At 41.4% G+C, this 18,668-nt stretch overlaps 1 non-coding gene across 1 annotated transcript; it reads right to left on the reverse strand.

Moving 5' to 3' along the window:
- Window positions 1-12,798: 12,798 nt before the first annotated feature.
- TRNAS-GCU lies at window positions 12,799-12,880 on the reverse strand. The gene has a single exon. It is a non-coding gene; the product is annotated as a tRNA-Ser (tRNA).
- Window positions 12,881-18,668: the final 5,788 nt, after the last annotated feature.

An 18,668-nucleotide genomic window follows, 5' to 3' on the forward strand; every position in this document is an offset into this window, starting at 1 on the left:
TCTGTGGTCTTGGAATGTCCAAAAACTACTTGGCACCGATCACAAATGGGTGGAAAATTATGGCCCTGCTGTGCTCCAGATCTCAAGAGGGGAAAATGTTGGAAACTCCCTGGTCACCATCTACCCTAACGTCCCGCACCCCCCCACAGCTTTGAATATTCCAAATATTTCCATTTCCTGTCCCAACAGTTGGTTTACCCACAGAATGAATCCAAGGGTGCTCAACGAAAGGGAGGACTCAGGCAGCTCTCCTGGGATATCACATTATAGACGTTTCAGAAACGCAAAGTGCGCGGCCCAGCGCGGCGAGAATGGCCTTAACGATGTCAGCACCGCCCAAATTCCCTATAATTTACCCCTTATCCTTCCTGGCTCTCTTTTCAGTGCATCCAGGGACATGTGATTCTGTAGGAGACGGTGGTCAGGGCTGGGTCCCCGACTCCCTCGCGGCTGCAAAGAGGGACAGCTGGTTGGGTGGAGGTGGAGGCTGTGGCCGGGGAAAGGGCCGCGGGGCCGCGCGTGGAGCTGGTTATAAATCCAAGCTCCCCTAGGGGAGCTCCTTAACTGCTCACTGAGCAAACTTCGTTTCACAGCTTTTGGGTTGATTTTTGGGAAACTGGGTCCTTAAAGCGGCTTCTGGTATCAGAAGCTTTGGTCCGCTTTTAATTTTTTGACACCATGGGTTTCACACCCCATCCCCACCCGCACCCCCACCCGCTCTAGCCTCAAAGCGCTCAAACACGATTGTGTCTCCATTGCGCTTTGGGGGAAATACTTTAAGATTCTGGCGTCTGAAACACTGTGTGATCGCTCAGAGCGTGGGCTGTGGAAACAGTCCCGGGAAACCTCAGCTCGGCCGCTCTCTGCAGCGCGACCCTGGGCCGGCATTCACCTCCCAAGGGCGGTTCAGGATCCAGTGAAACCCTGCGTGGAAAGCGCCAGCGAGAGCGCCTGCGGGAGTCCGCGCTGTTCAGGTGTGTGCCATTAGTACTATTATTATTATTTTATTATGAAGGTGTGAGGGGTCTTGGAAGACAGAAGCCGGGAATAAAGTCAATCTACAGAGCGCTGGCCCCCCAAACCCCGGCCGCCGCCGGTGGGAGGCCGCGCGGAGCCAGTTAGGTTTCCGGACGTCGCCACCGAGGTAGCGCCTTCGCCTCCCGCGCTTCGCCGCGGACGAAGTCCCGGCTTATACCGAGCGCGGGGCCGCAGCTACCCAGGCCGGCGAGCACCTTCCGCACGGGTTTGAATCCCATGAACGGCGATGTTTCTTCAATTTTGTAGTTTCATCTACTTTTTTTTTAGGTTGTGGAGGAATTTCCGACAAATAGGGTATTACGCCTCAGCCTTTGCTTTTCTTGTCGGCATAGTGCATTTGCTTATCTACTGACACCCTCCCTGACCGTTTTATTAATTTCTTCTGTGCAGGAACAACAACATTTGGGATACTCATACAACGAAAAAAAGTTGTTGAACATATTATAACTTTGTGGAAATGTAAAATATAAAAAAGATGGAAAAAATAATATGTAGCCTCATATCCATCACCCAGCCTCAGAATTAGTAATATTTTGTCAATATTGTTTTATATCTATTTCAAACTTTTTCCTCCTGCATTTTAAAGCAAGCATATAATTTTATCCATAAAAACTTCGCTATGTAAGAGTGAAAGCTTTTTTATTTTTTCTTTTTATTTTGAAAAATCGAATTTTAAACACTATATATGAAAAAATTATATCTTACTGTTTATTTACTAGGAATGTCTAATTTTAAAAATGGCTTCCTCATGTTTCTTTGTTTTATCCTATTTTGACCAGTGTGTTAATTTTCTTAGAATGCACTTAAAAGATTAGGTGGATTACTTCATTGCACAAAGTTGCTAGGGCTTATGTAGTCAGCAAGATAATTTTTCTTTTAAGGGCCAATGTTGAATACTGACTTTATCCCTACTTAATATGAGCATAATCAGCAATATTGTTCGAGAACAGAGTCACCTAAATTTGAATGTCTTCGACAGAGTGTGGTATTTTCTTTATCTCTCTGCTCTAGTTGAATGCCTTGCATTTGTTTTCTAAAAATTTCCTTTCCTTGAATTTCACATAGTGCTCTTTATAATTAACCCAGAATATTACTTTAGTGAAAACATACTCTCTTTTCAGAGGTTTGCACTTAGGATCTTTAGTATTGAAGGCTCACCTGTCACCTTTGCTAAGAAGATGTCTACTTAGCCGGGTGCGGTGGCTCACGCCTGTAATCCCAGCACTTTGGGAGGCCGAGGCGGGTGGATCACGAGGTCAACAGATCGAGACCATCCTGGTCAACATGGTGAAACCTCGTCTCTACTAAAAATACAAAAAATTAGCTGGGCGTGGTGGCGCATGCCTGTAATCCCAGCTACTCAGGTGGCTGAGGCAGGAGAATTGCCTGAACCCAGGAGGCGGAGGTTGCGGTGAGCCGAGATCGCGCCATTGCACTCCAGCCTGGGTAACAAGAGCGAAACTCCGTCTCCAAAAAAAAAAAAAAAAAAAAAAAAAAAAAAAAAAAAGATGTCTACTTATCCCTTAATGGCTCTGAAAAATAAAAATAAAAAATAAATACAAACAAACAAAAGACCTCTACTTTCCTTTAGTGAAGGAGGAATACAGTCAAGGGTTTTCTATTCAGAATGTTGTGCAATATTTTGGAATGGGACATTGGTGTGTTTAGAGATTTTAGTTGAAAAACAAAACAAAAAGATTTATGAAATCTGTAGAGTTTCTATTGTTCCAGATTTTTTTAAGTTTGTGTTAAAAGCATAATACATACTTTTGTAGAATGTATACATACTGCTAGATTGCCCTTCAAAGTAGTTATAAAAATTTACAGCTCTCTAACAACATCTGAAAGTTATTTTCCCTCCCACCTTTATCAAACTTTTTCATCTTTGACAATCTGATAGGTAAAAAATTGTATATTATTGTAGTATTAACTTTAAAAAAAAAAAAAAAAAAAAGCTCTGGCAAGTTTTATTAAAGGAAATTTTTGCATGGTTTACTTTTCACCAGTCTGTGCTGGCATGCTTCTAACGATATCAGAATCACCTGGATCAACAATAGCTGGTGTGCATACTCTGAGTATTTTCCGCATCCTGTGTCCAGTTCAGTATTATTGCTGCTGTAGTGACAGACATCAATTTTGGTCAACATTGTGTAGTACTCTATTTTGGATTTCCTCAGAGCTGGGCAGTTGTTAGCAAGAATGACCAATTTCACTTTGTCTTGTCTGATTGTTTTCAGAGTTCACTTGCACCCCAGCATGTACTTTCCACTTTTCATAACGAGCTGGAGCCTAGAGTTGATGGACTTCAGCGATTTTTTTGTTTTCTTTATGGCCACCGTCTTCCTGCCTTAGGTGCCAGATGGTCCCCAACCAAGAGCAGCTGCCAAGATGCTGCAAGGGAACGAGAAACGAATATTTCTGTACATATGAATGGGGTCGAATCAATTAGTATTCATGTATATTTCCCTTCTGTAAATTTTCTGCTTATATTTTTTCCATTTTTTCTGTTTGTGATGGTGTTTCTTTTTGTTTTTGAGACACGGTCTCCCTCTGTCACCCAGAACTGCAGTGCAGTGGTGTGATCTCAGCTCACTACGACCTCCACCTCCCAGCTTCATGATTCTCGTGTCTCTGCCTCCCGAGTAGCTGGGGCTACAAGTGTGCCCACAACACCCGGCTAATTTTTGCATTTTTTTGTAAAGACAGTGTTTCACCATGTTGGCCAGGTTGGTCTTGAACTCCTGATCTCAAGTGATCTGCCCACCTCAGCCTCCCAAAGTCCTGGGATTACAGGCATGGGCCACTGTTGTCAGCCTGTGATGGCATGTCTTTTGTTGACTTGTATGATCATCATGTATTAGGGAAATTAGTCCTTTGTGATAAACTGTGAATTATTCTATTTAACTTTGTTTGTGCTTTTTGTTATACAGAAATTTTAAATTTTTAAGCAATTTAATTTATAAATCTTTTATGTAGTCTAGGTTTTGTGTGATACTAAGAAAGACCTCCTTTGTGCCAAAACTATAAAAAAAAAATTCTTTCTTTCTTTTTTCTTATTTTTTTAGTGCTTCATGGTATTTTCTTTTTCTATTTAAATTGTGAACCCCCGATTATGAGATATGAGGTGTGGATTATGCTCTATTTGTATCAGGTATCTATCTAGATGTCACAGTAACTTTCATAGCCTAACTTATCTTTTCTCCACTGCTTTGAAATGTCAACTTTATCAAATGCCTAAATATTTGTGCCTGCTTCTGGATTTTCTATCCTATGTGTATTACGATGTTTTATTCACTGTAGCTTAAAATATGTCTAAATACCCAAAAGGTGTATGTCTTCCTTATTATTCTTTCCTTAATTTTCTTGGCTACTAATGTTGTTTATTTTCCATATAAACTTTAGATTCTTTGTGAAAAGTGTAAACGTTTGGTCCAGAGTGATGTCTTTTCCTCAATGCAGTGAACTGCAGATTCTCTAGTTTTCTCTCTAGAGATGGGAAGGGGGCATTGAGGCAATCCTGGAGCCAGGGCAGCAGCAGGATCATGAGTTTTTTTCTTTAGTGAAGGAGGAATACAATGAAGGGCTTTATATTCAATCAAGTGTTTTGTTTTGAAAACAAAACTCTATTTTAATTTGTATTGGCATTGTATTAAATATGTAGACTAACTTGTAGAAAAAATTGATAAAGTATTCTTTATATTAGTCTTGTAATTTCCTTCTAAATTTATTTCTCAATATTTTGTCTCCTTTGTTGCTATTGTAAATGGGGTCCTTTCTTCTATTGTATGTTGTGGTAGGAAGGCAAGTGATTTATTTATTTTTATAAATACATTTAATTTTATAAATAAATGTTAGTGTACCTTCACATATCTAATATAATGATAATTTTATATTGGAAACAGATGCTTGGTGCTGCAAAATTAGCACTGAGACAAAGGATTTTTTAGCAGCAATTTTTACTTCCTGGGCTGCAGGAAAGATACTCTCACTAGCCATTTTGCCATGAGAATACAACGAACAAGGGAAAGCAGACATATTTATCCCTTATGCATTTGGGTTCATCCTTACTGCTGTGTCTGATTTCTGTTGGCTGGAGCCAGACCTTACAATTTAAACTAAAACCGGATTGGCAAACAACGTAAAAACAATGTTTTACCTGTTTTCTTAAACAGGTGAAAGCAATGGAGAGCTGGGACATGCCTGTGAGCACATTCGGCATGGATATTTTGGTTAAAGTAAAAGTACAAAGACTGTACTACATGCCTGTAAGCCTGGCATGTTTAACAGCTACATAGCATAGGGCTTAACAAAAAGTTATTAGCACATTTATGATTTATTCTTTAACAAGAAAGGAAACTTTAAAGAGGAACTTTTCAACTTCCCACATTTTATCTCCTTCTTTTAAATTTATTTATTTAAATAATTCTCACTAACACAGAACACTACAAAATACTTGTCATGAAAGTGGACATCTTTCTAACTTTTTGCTAATTTCAAAGACAATGCATATAATATATTCTCTGAAAAGCGGGATGATGACCATTGATGTAAGTTAGATGTTTTCTAATGTGAAGTAAGGAGCTATCTTCTTTTATTAAAAGTTTCCAGAATTATTACCAAAAAAATGGATCTTAATGCAAGCAAATGCCATTTCCACATTTACTTAAATCCTTTTATGCTTTTTCTCCTCACATATGCCAATATGGTGAATTATGTCTAAAGGTGTCTCTATTGTAAACAATACTTATGCTCATCTCCATTTTGTAATTGTGAATTATTTATTCCTTTAGTGTGATGCTGGATTCTGTTTGCTCCCATTTTATTTAGGATTCACCATAAGAAAGAATAAAAACTGGGGTTTTCCTATTGGTAATTATCTTCAGTTTTGAGATTACTGTTAGAATTGTTTCTGAAAAGCTGGGTGCAGTGGCTCACACCTGTAATCCCAGCACTTTCGGAGGTTGAGGTGGGTGGATCACGAGGTCAGGAGTTCGAAACCAGCTTGGCCAACATAGTGAAACCCCATCTCCACTAAAAATACGAAAATTAGCTGGGCATGGTGGCATGCACCTGTAGTCTCAGCTACTCTGGAGGCTGAGGCAGGAGAATTGCTTGAACCCGGGAAACGGAGGTTGTGGTGAGCCGAGATCACACCACTGCACTCCAGCCTGGGCAACAGAGCAAGACTCTGTCTTAACAACAACAAAAAGAATTGTTTCTGAAAAAATATAATATTCCCATCACTTTTCATGTTCTGGAACTGTTTTTAATGCATTTAAATTATCTGTTTTATAATGGTTTTTAAAAATTTATCTGGGAAGCTATTATGTCTGATGTTTTTTTGGGGCAGGCAGTTTGTTGACAACTTTTATTTGTTCTGTTATAATTGGTATGTGGATTTTCCATTTCATCTAAAGTTTTTTTTTGGTATATTTTCTAGAAATACATTGCAACCAGGTTTTTCAATTATATTGCAGAATACTGAACAAAATAATATCTTTTAATTTTATCTGCATTTGTGGTTACAAGCATTGCTACCACCATATAGCAATGATCAGCGAGTGAAAGCAGTTATAGGAACTCACCCCTGGTTATATTGTAGTACAGTTAAGTGAATACATCATAATTTGTTTAACCAAATTTATATCAACCCTCTATTTCAAAGACTGCTACCTTGAACATTCTTTTATGCTATGTGCATACCTTGTTGAATTTATGCAAATATTTCTGTAGAATGGAGTTTTAAAAGTGGAATAGCCGAGTGATGATATCTACTTTTTAAAAAGTCAGTTTATTGAAGTTTAATTTCCATACAGTACAATTTATCTTTTTATATGTAGTTGGATGAATTTTGGCAAACACATATAGTCATGTAAAGATCTCTACAGTAACAAGATATACATTTCCAGCATCACCCCAACATTCTTCCTCACTTCTCTTTAGTCAACCTTTCCCTCCACTCCCAGCCTAACAATTACTAATGTGACTTTTTTACTTTATCTTTTGCCTGATCTGGAATAGAATCATACAGTATAAGCAGTTAAGTCTGGCTTCTAGTTTCTTTCACTGGGCATATTGCTTTTGAGACTCATTTATGATGCATGTATCTGGTTTGTTCTTTATGTTGCTGAGTAATATTCCATTGCATGCATGTATCATAATATGCTTATCTATTCACTGGGTGATAGACTTTTGGATTGTTTCCAGTTATGGCAATTGTAAATAAAACTGCTATAAACATTTGTCTACAGGTGGACATGTTTTCAATTTTTTGAGTAAATATCTAGAAGGAGGATTGTTGGATCATGGAGTAAGAATATACTTAAATTAATTTGTTAAAAAAACCTATCAAACTGCTTTTCCCAGTGGTCATACCATTTTTGCATTTTCACTGGCAAAGTATGAGAATTTCAATTGTTCCATATACTCTTCAACACTTAGTATTATCAGGTTTAAAAAAATTTTTTTTTAAGTTTTGCCATTGTAATAGGCATGTAGTTTTAAATTTTCCTAATAGGCATGTAATAGGTATGGTTTTAAATTTTCCTAATGACTAATGATATTGAGGTTTTTTGATGCGCTTATTGGCTATCTGTATATCATTTTCGTTGAAGTGTAATTCAAATCTTTTCCCCATTTTTATTGGGAGATGGAATTGTTTTCCTGTTGTGCAAAATCTTTACATATGATTTCTCTGAGTCTGAGGCTTGTCCATTTTTATTAAAGTACCTTTCAAAAAACAGAAGTTTTTAATTTTGACAGTCAAATTATTAATTTTTCTTTTGTGATTTATGTTTTTGTGTCCTATTTTAAAATCCTTGTCCAGCAAAGTCATAAGGATTTTCTCTGAAGTTTTCTTTTAGAAATCTTAGAGTTGTATTAGTTTTAGGTTTTATTTTGGTCTATGAGCCATTGTGAGTTAATTTTTTTAAATATTGTGAGTTGAGGATGGAGATTCATCCTTTTTTTTCTTTTTTTGCACATGGCTGTTGTCCAATTGTTACACCACCATTTGCTGAAAAGACCTTCCTTTCCCCTCTAAAGGATTCAGTGAATCACCTTGGCAACTTTGATGAAAATCAGTTCATATCCTGAGTCTATTTTTGAACTCTGATATGTACTTTTAAATTGTGATAAATGATAAGTGAATTTGCCCTCTCCAGCAGAAATGTGTGACAGCGACCTTACAGCTGACTGCCAGTTCCTTTGGTTGCCCCTTCCTTACCAGGAACAGAAGTGGGGCCCTGTGCTAGTTTCTTTTCCCTCAGCCCAAACATAGCTCTTCTTAAAAGTCTCATGAGGTGATGCAGACAGGTGATGCTTGTAGCAGACAGCATAGCAACTTCCATATTCGCCAGAAACTCTTTATGAGGCAGCCAGTTCATTTCACTACACTAGGTATTGTGGAGGCAACTACTCTGTTGGGTAAGGATTTATTATAGCGTTTGGAATCTGGGGATGTGAGTTTAGGACTCAGCCAGACCTGGGAGTCTAGTTTTGCGTTTACCTCTCCAGTAACTGTTCATTTCTCTCCTTTTCTGAGAAAAACTCCTTTCCAGCTTAATGATATATTTAATTCCAAGGAATGAGAACATTATGTTTCAAAACGAAAGAGTTCTCACCTTGTAATTTAATTCACTGTTCTCTGTGATTTAATACCTCTTCTCTGTGACTCAGGTTGGGCTGAGCCCTGGAGACCCCAGAAACGGACACTGTCTTAGGGTTACCAGCTCCCGGGCAGCCAGGTGGAAAGGCTGAGTGGGAAGCGTTCTCGGGATGAGACGCCGCCGGCCTCGGAACGCGCTCCTCCCCTGCTTTGCCCGGCACCGGCTCACGGACGCGGGGTGTCACCAAGTAGTGTTGCTAGAGTCGTATGCAAAATTTTGTTCGTCCTTTATCTGAAATTCAAATTTAATTGTGTGTTCCGTATCTTACCTGGCAATTCCACCGCCAACCCGACCTCAGGCCGGAGGAGCAACTGCGTCCCCGGGAACTTCTCACCCTTCTGAGCCGGAGAACGGTTTCCTAAGTGCTGGGAAGAGTAAAAACCTGTCACCACGAAAAGAAAGGAAATCTGCTCCAACTGAAATAACAAAAACAAAAGCAAACGAACAGAAACAAAGCAAAAACAAAATTCGCAGCGCCGCTGTTACCGGGCTGGGAGGACACTGGTAACGCCAGACGCAAAGTTAACGGGAAATGCTGTTTTCCAAGATCGTGCAGCGGCTGTCAAATGTCGCAGTGTCCCCTCCTAGGGCACCTGCTGCCGTTTTACGAGTGCCAGACTCGCTTTGCCACACCCGTCTTCGGTACTGGGTACTTGGTACTTCGGTATTACTGGGGATACCGAAGAGCACGCTTTCTTCGTGAAAACGCCCAGTCCCCAGCTAATCTCCGCTACTCAGAAACCCCAAGCAACCCAGGACTGGTCCCGCTTCTCTTCGACTCCCCGGAACCCTCAAAGGGGAACCCAAACCTTACAAAAGACAGTTCTCTCAGCCTCCTGTTGAACTGCATTTCCCCGTGGCTCTGGAGTGTCTTCTCACTCCTTCTCTGTATTAAATCTGATTTTGGTTTGTTCCCGGTGGACTTTGGCTAGTGTCTTTACTACCACATTACTGCTCCCTGGGCCCCGGCAGCGTAGGAGTTGGAGGGATTAATCCTGGCAGGATAGACGCTGATGTTGATGTTGGAATGATGAGAGAAAAGTGGATCCTGAGAGAGATTTTACCAAATCAGACAGAATCTAGATTAACCATGTTTTAGAAGGGGAGGGGCAGACAAAACAAAACTAGAGCAGTAGTGTCAAACTTTAATCAATCACCCGCAGAGCTTGTTAAAGCACAAATTGCTGGACTCCAGACCTAAGGTTTTTTTTAATCTTTTTTTTTTTTTTTTTTTTTTTTTGAGACAGAGTTTCGCTGTTGTTGCCCAGACTGGAGTGCAATGGCACGATCTCGGCTCACCGCAACCTCCGCCTCCTGGGTTCAAACAATTCTCCGGCCTCAGCCTCCCGAGTAGCTGGGACTACAGGTACGCACCATCATGCCTAGTTAATTTTTGTATTTTTAGTAGAGACGAGGTTTCACCATGTTGACCAGGATGGTCTCGATCTCTTGACCTCGTGATCCACCCGCCTCGGCCTCCCAAAGTGCTGGGATTACAGGCTTGAGCCACTGCGCCCGGCCCGAGTTTTTTTTTTTTTTCCAGGTGATAATGATGTTATTGTTCCAGAGACCACACTTTTTTTTTTCTTTCTTTCTTTTTTTCTAGATTGAGTCTAGCTCTATTTCCTAGGCTAGAGTGCAGTGGCTTGATCTCAGCTCACAAAACCTCCACCTCCCAGGTTCAAGCAATTCTCCTATCTCAGCCTCCCGAGTAGCTGGACTACAGGCACATGCCACCACACTCAGCTAATTTTTGTATTTTTAGTAGAGATGGGGTTTCACCATGTTGGCCAGGCTGGTCTCGAACTCCTGACCTCCTGATCCACCTGCCTCAGCCTCCCAAAGTGCTGGGCTTATAGGCATCAGAGACCACACTTGTAAGAACCACTGAACTAGAGCAATCTAGTCAGCATAATAATGCTTTTTTTTTTTTTTTTTTTTTTTAGACAGAGTTTTAATCTCTGCCCCCAGGCTGAAATGCAATGGTGCCATCTCAGCTCACTGCAACCTCACTCTCCTGGGTTCAAGCGATTCTCCTGCATCAGCTTCCTGAGCAGCTGGATTTCAGGCATGTGCCACCACACCTTGCTAATTTATGCATTTTTAGTAGAGACAGGGTTTAGCCATGCTGGCCAGGCTGGTCTCGAACTCCTGATGTCAGGTGGTCCACCGCCTCGGCCTCCCAAAGTGTTGGGATTACAGGCGTGAGCCATCACACCAGGTCAAAATCTAATAATGCTTTGAAGCCAGTGGATCCAACTTCACATCTCTAACTTAGAAACTTTAAAATTGTCATTCACTATAAAAAAAATAAAAAGAGTCATATTCTCAAATCACACAAAGCTCAACACCATTAACCCCTAAAGATTCATTAAATATTGAATATTTATGAAGTCCAATTTATAAACTGCCAGTAGTTACCCAGAAAATCTACAATAAACCAAGTTCACTGAGTTTATAAGAATCCAGGATTCTCAATCACTTTCTCTTCTTCACTGTGAGTGCTTGAGCTTCCATTTAGATGATCTGGGACAATGCTAGTTGAAACAATAATCTCTCTTGTAAGGGCTGCATAAGCAGGTGTGGTGTGATCTTCTTTTCACATTGATGGGAGGGTAAATCAACACAACTTCTGTGGAAGAAATTGGCAATATCTTATAAACGAGTATTTCCTAGTACACAGTATATCTACACCTAGACTTTTATATTGTAAATATAGACACACACATGTAAAATGGTATTTTCAAAATTATATATATATTCAAATACAGGTATGTTTACCTCTTTCTATAAGTAGCATCTATACATATTGTCTTGCATCATGGTTTTTTTTTTTTTCACTTAACAGTATATCTTGGAGAGATAAGTAGTCTTATACATGCAAGTCTTATAAACAGCACTTTATTTGGCAAATTCATTATAATAAAAAACTTGCAAATTTGGCAAGTTCTTATAATAGTCTTATATATGTTTCTGGAAGGACACATGAAAGCTAATAACAGTGTCCTACCGGTGGCAAGAGTAATTAGTGACAAAACTTTGCTATACAACTTTTTATCTTTTTTTTTTTTTTTTTTTTTTTTTGAGACGGGGTTTCCCCCATGTTACCCAGGCTGGAGTGCAATGGCACGATCTCGGCTCACCGCAACCTCTGCCTCCTGGGTTCAGGCAATTCTCCTGCCTCAGCCTCCTGAGTAGCTGGGATTATAGGCACGCACCACCATGCCCAGCTAATTTTTTGTATTTTTAGCAGAGATGGGGTTTCACCATGTTGACCAGGATGGTCTCGATCTCTTGACCTCGTGATCCACCCGCCTCGGCCTCCCAAAGTGCTGGGATTACAGGTTTGAGCCACCGCGCCCGGCCCTTTTTATACTTTTTAATCATGTGAATGTAGTACTTGTTTTAAAAATGGAAATAATTAAATAAATTGAATAAAAATATGTATATTTCTTCTTTTCTCTCAAAAGATCAGTCAGGATGGAAGTTACACATAGAAACTGCATAATACTGACATTCTTCTTTCCTTTCTCAGGAGGAAATGCTTTAGCCCTAACTGGGAATGTTCTATGGAATGTCTTTGTAAGTTTTATTTTATCTCTAAGAGACACTCTCCTTCCTTTTTCAAAGACAGGGATCCTTAAACAATAATGATTGCTTTAAAACTTAGCATTAAGATAATAAATGAATATTGCAGTAGAGATATACAATTACAATTAGGCTGAAAATGCCTGAAGTAAACCATACAGCTCAATATATATAATGTTGTGTATGTAACGCTTTGTGATTTTATAAGTACCTTTAAATTTGTTGGGCAGTGTTTTTCTATGGCCGTCAATTATATATTCAATTGTTTCCTCAGTGGGGAATCCTACTAAGCAAACTTGTGCAGGAATGAAAATTTGCTTAAGAATGAAACATAAATCAACAAACAAAGTACATTCACAGCCAAGACAAGTGTTACTAAAGAAGCAGAGAACGGGAAAGATTAGAGGAAATTGTTGAAATGGCTGGTGAGAGGGGAATGAATTTGCCAAATAAAGTGCTTACCACATCACTTGTGATTCCTAGAACAAAAGGGTCACTGAACTACCGACGAGGATGGGATTCGAACCCACGCGTGCAGAGCACAATGGATTAGCAGTCCATCGCCTTAACCACTCGGCCACCTCGTCACATGAAACCCTGATAAATTGAATTTCTTCCTCTGTGTAGTGCTCCCAGTGAGTCTTGTAGCAACACGATCTAATCGTTTTCTCCTGGTTTAATCCTCATAACTACAGTCTGAGTCAGGTGTCTTAATTAAGGCACATTTCACAACCACCATAAAAATGACGGATGTCACTTAGAGTAGTGAAGTTACTTGGCAAATACTCAATAATAGGTTGAACCAGTGCCGGCATTCGTTGGTAGACACAAACCACCTGCTTTCTTGTGGACCCGGCTCCAGCTGGCCGCCCTGCTTGCCGGGGAGACACACTGGGCCCTTCGCCGGGTCCTTCTGCCTCTTTATTCTGCATTCGAGGGGTTGATTTGCTTCCCGACCTGATCTAAACTTTCAGCTTACTTTCCTGTTTTCTGTGACGTACCAGAAACCTGACTCGGCAATTCCTTTTCACTGGCTTCTGTAATGTGCCGGGGAGCCAGGAGATGCCCTCCTTTCTCTTGTTACTTTGTCTTTTGTTACTTTCTCTAGGAGTCAGTGCTGATCAGTCTACGATCAATCAGCAACAGGTGAGAACGTGTTTTGTTTCAACAAAAAATAAAGGTGCGCAGGCGCCCCGATGGCGCTCCTCTGGCTTTGATCAGGACAGCGAAAGAAAGAAAGTCTTTTTGTGTCTAGCACAAGATTGGCTCAGTCCAGCTGGTACGCGCGCTGGGAAGGGCCTGTGGGTGTGCGGGTAACCCCCTGGGGAGGGAGTCAGGTTGCGTGGTCCTAATTGTGTCTCTTAACTAAGCTACCTCACTACATCCAACCCCACCTCAGGAAGCAGAACAGTAACCCCTAACGTCCCTTCCAGCTCTGACAACCTCAATTATAAAATGATCGACAAGAAAAGAAGCCTCAGGCTGGGCGCGGTGGTTCACGCTTGTAATTCCAGCACTTTGGAGACCAAGATGGGTGGATTGTTGGAGCTCAGAATTTCGAAACCAGCCTGGGCATCATAGAGAAACCCTATCTCTACAAAAATTGCAAAAATTAGCCGGGCGTAGTGGCCTGCACCTGTGGTTCCAGCTACTCAGGAGGTGGAGGCGGAGGATTGCGGGAGCACAGGAGGCCCCGAGGCCACAGTGAGCCAGTGAGCCCTGATTCCGCCATTGCACTCCAGCCTGGGCAACAGAATAAGACCCTGTCACAAAAAAAAGAAAAAGGAAGGAAGGAAACAAGGGAGGAAGGGAGGAAGGAAGGGAGGGAGGGAGGGAAAGGAAGGGAGAGGAAGAAAGAAAGGAAGGAAAAAGAAGGGAGAGGCAGGAAGGAAGGGAGGGAGGATGGATCTTACACTCCTAAGAGTTTGTGTGCTTTTTGATATTTGGTGCAGAATTTTGGAGGGGAAAGTTTTCCTTTCTACCTGAAGAATGTTGGTGCTTTTTTCCTCCCCATGAAGTGTCCTAATTCTGTTCTCAGCTTTTTAGGGAAGGGCTCTTTTTTTCCTCTCACCCATGTTTCTTCACAAAATTAAAAATACCTTCAGTCAGCACAAAACTACCATCAGGGGAACTTCATCCACAATACTGAATGAAACAATGATATTTGTTCCTTTGAGTGGGGCAAGTATATTTCATTTTTTCTTACACTTTGAGTCATCCACCCCTTTCATTCATTCTTCAGAGACTCGGGAGCCACCTCATTTCATATCAGTAACTTCAGAACTGGTGACCGGGGAAGCTTTGAGGACAGAATTTCTGCTATTAACTAACTAAATTTGACTTAGAGCATTCTCCCTTTAACTACAGGACAGAGATTATATTTGAGTGATCATATTTTACACCAGTGCAAGAGTAAGCAAATAATAACTATTGTTAAATGCATTCATGAAACGTTCTGGATTTCTAATACAAACTCTAAGCACCAGAATTGAGGTACCTTAGAAAGGGTATTTTCAATTAATTAAAACTTGTGGGTTAACAATACCAATTTTTTTAAAAAAATCACAAAGTTGTGATGAATATGAGTTTGTTTCAGTAAAATGATTAAAAATTATCTTGTAAATAGTAATCACTGAGTACATAATTTGACATAGTAATTGTTTTTATCACTAATAAATAAATTACTAATTAATGACATAAAATTATATATTTGATTTAAAAAGGGAAGCCAGTAGGAAAAAAAAGAACCAAAAATCATGTATGATCAATTCACAGAAGAAAATAAAACGGTTAATGAATGTATTTGAAGATGATTCACTTGTATGTAAGGATATGCCATTTAAAACATTAATATCATATTCACTTCCTCTACTCCCACTTTAGATTTCTGAAATACTGTCCATGCAAGTATAAATTGGTCCAACCAGACTGAAGCGCAAGTTCATACCCTTCTTTCTTTCCTTTCTTCCTTAAACCCACTAGTCAATCCACTAGTGGAAAATTATGCCAGAGATAATACCTATTGAGTGTGAAACACACACACACACACACACACACACACACACATGTATAGTGCAGTGGAACACTGCTTTTAGTAGTTAAACATTAAAACTACCCAATGTACACCAAAGTGGAATACTTAAATAAATTATGATTAAGTAAAACATTAAAATGGTATGTGATTATTAATAAAAACAATGCAGTTCTAAATGTTGTAAGTTTGTAAATATTTTCCCACTTTTTAAATTTTTTTTAATTTATTTTTTTATTTTTTAGACAGAGTCTCACTCTGTCGCCCAGGCTTCATGCAGTGGGACAATCTCAGCTCACTGCAACCTTCACGTGCTGAGTTCAAGCAATTCTCTTGCCTCAGCCTCCCAAGTAGCTGGGATTACAGGTGCCTGCCACCATGCCCAACTAATTTTTGTATTTTTAGTTGAGACAGGGTTTAACCATGTTGGTCACGCTGGTCTCGAACTCCTGGCTCAAATGATCCATACGCCTTGGCCTCCCAAAGTGATGGGATTACAGACATGAACCACTGTGCCCAGCCTATTTTCCCACTTCTAAGTTTAAAAAAAAAGGCAAGTTACAGAACAGTATGTATAGTATGGTTGTTTGTTTGTTTTACATGATAGAGAGTTTAGATATTTAATATTGGTGAGGGCCATTTAGCTTCAGCCTCAATTTTATGAAGGTTCTAAACAGACTTTTCATGTTATCTTTAAAGGAGTAGTATGTATGTGTATGTATTTTACATACAACCACTGTATTTTTTGAGTTAAAGGTTTTCAATATTCCCAATATTTTCAAATCTTATTTGCCATTTCTTTATTTTTTATATACTGAAAATGAACATGGAATGAACCTTTTGTGACTTCTAGAAGGCTCTGATTAATATAAACATATAAAAATCCAGAAGGGTGTATACTACTTGTTAACAGCTGGTATCTCTAAGAATGGGTCTATGAAGCTTTTTAGCTTTCTAAAACAGATAGTGCTGGCTGAGAAACCAGGGCATTGCCTGCTGGGGAAAGTAGAGCTGGTGCCCAACTGCAGGGGGAGGAGGCTGGCAGCGCCTGCTTGGGCTGGACCCACAGCCACAGCAGTTGCCCGCTTGAGGTCAGTGGGGAGGATGGAGTGGGTGGGGTGGCAAGGGCTTTGGTGCTTTCTGGTGATGGGATCTTGATGCCAAGTGCCCCACTTGCCAAAAAACAAAAAAACAAAAAGTTTGTTACGCTGCTCCCCTGGCCCTTGTCCACGTTTGCCCTGCCTTCTAGGGTTGGAGAAACAAACCTTCTTCTGGCAAAGGCAGGGGAGCAAACGCACCTCTGTGATCCAAACACGTCACCTGGGAGTGCAGAGCCCCTGTCCAGGACACCACTCCTCACAGTATTAAGGTCCAGTGAGGTTGGGTCAGGGCAGTGACAGGGGATGGCAAGAAGTACTGAGAAGCTCTCAATTAGGCAGCGGCACAAATGTACTCAAATAACACCTACAACCAAAAGACCAGAGTCTCCACTCCAGGCTCAGGGCTTCACACTACAAATGCTGACTCCAAAATCCCACCCTACCTCCCTGCCTCCCTTCCCACCCCCAAGGGTGCTCAGGTAAGCAGCTCCCCACTGGGGTAAGGTCACACAACAGGAGGGTAGAAGTGCAGGGACTTCTCACAGGCATCAGAGGCTTGAGTATTCCCTCTGCCCTTCAGAGCTAACCTATTTTGGGGCTGGTGGTGGTAGAGGGGTCAAAAACAAAAGTGCAGATCCCTCTGCAGTCTGGAAACCAGTTCCTTCTGCAGTGTTTCTCTCTGGAAGTGTCTGGGGCTTAGCCATAGTGGTGTGACCCCACCAAGCACAGTGCCCTGCAAAAGAACTGCTAATACCCTCAGCCCATTCCTCAGCCTCACTCATTAATAAGCACTTGCTGCAAAGCAGAAACACATCTAGAGAGGAAGTTTCACATGGTTTGTAATCCTTAAAAAATGGACAGGAAACCACACACGCACACCACCTCCCCATCCACAACCTCTGGCTCAGGGAAGAAGGGACTACATGAGAGAATGAAAAGGCCATATTCATCAGTGGCGAGGTGGCCAGGGCCTTGATGATGGTCTGGGCCTGGTGGGAATGGTGGGGCGGGCCACAGGACAGAGATGAAAGGAATTCAACTAGATAAAGCGCTAACCTTCCTGTGGTCAGACATCAACTCTAGGGAGAGGGTATCAAGTGGCCAGCCAGCAGCTCCCTGTGGCCTGGCCTGAAAGGGAGTAGGGTCTGGAGTCAGACCTGTTTTGATGGCAGGGCCTGAGAAAGCCTGCCAAGGTTGGATGGCTCTGAGTGCGCGGATAGCTGGGCCACAGAGGCAGTGCCACAGGCCAGTGTCTCCCTGTTCCAGGGAGGGTCAGGCTCCAGCTGCTCTTCCTTCCCTGTGAGCTTGGACACACCAATCCCAAACGGGATGTGAGGAGGAAGGGAGGAGCAGGGAGCAGAAATTCACTTCTGGACCATTCTTAGCACAGGAAGTCACCAATTAAAGATGTTATATAGAAAACTACATGTTAAAAAAAGAAAAGAAATAAGAAATATAAAACCCAAACCAACCAGCTAAATCACAGGCCGATGTGTGAGTGGTAAGTGGTATGGGGGTTAGTTAAACACATTTTGGTGCTTTGGAAGCCCTCCTATTCTGTGCCTGGTCTGGATCTTTTTTTTTTTTTTTTTTTTCTAGAAGTGAGTGAGAAAATCGAAAATCCTTTTGTACATTTTTCTTTTCCTCTTCTATTTTTTATTTTTATTTTACTTTCGTTTTTATTTTTACTTTTTTGAGATGGAGTTTCTCTGTTTTGCCCAGGCTACAGTGCAGTGGTGCAACCTCCGCCTTCCAGTTTCAAGCGATTGTCCCGCCTCAGCCTCCTGAGTAGCTGGGACTCCAGGCACCTGCCACCATGCCTGGCTAATTTTTTGTACTTTTTTTTTTTTTTAAGTAGAGAGAGGTTTCACCAGACCGGGTTTCACCATGTTGACCAGGCTGATCTCGAACTCATGATGTGCCGGCCTCCCAAAGTGCTGGGGTCTGACCCTGTGATCCGCCTGCCTCCCAAAGAGCTGGGAATACAGGAATGAGCCCCCCGCTCCTGGCGTTCTTCCTCTTTTCGGTGGTCTTGAGTGCTCCTGGCCCCAGAGCAGGTAGAGGCTCAGGTGGCCAGCACTACCGGGTGGAACAGCTGACTAGGATATTCCATGTGTTCAGGCTGTAGCTGAGGGCGGCTTCTCCAGGAAGAGGCGGTTGGCGCCACCTCCAAATACCTGGACCATGTAGAAGGTGCTGCGGTTGCCGGTGACAGCCCCACTGCCTCCAAAGTGGGCTGCGGTG

Source organism: Sapajus apella, unplaced genomic scaffold (assembly GCF_009761245.1).
Source record: "Sapajus apella isolate SASKATOON/1434 unplaced genomic scaffold, GSC_monkey_1.0 scaffold210, whole genome shotgun sequence".
In the NCBI taxonomy this organism is placed as follows: Eukaryota; Metazoa; Chordata; class Mammalia; order Primates; family Cebidae; genus Sapajus; species Sapajus apella.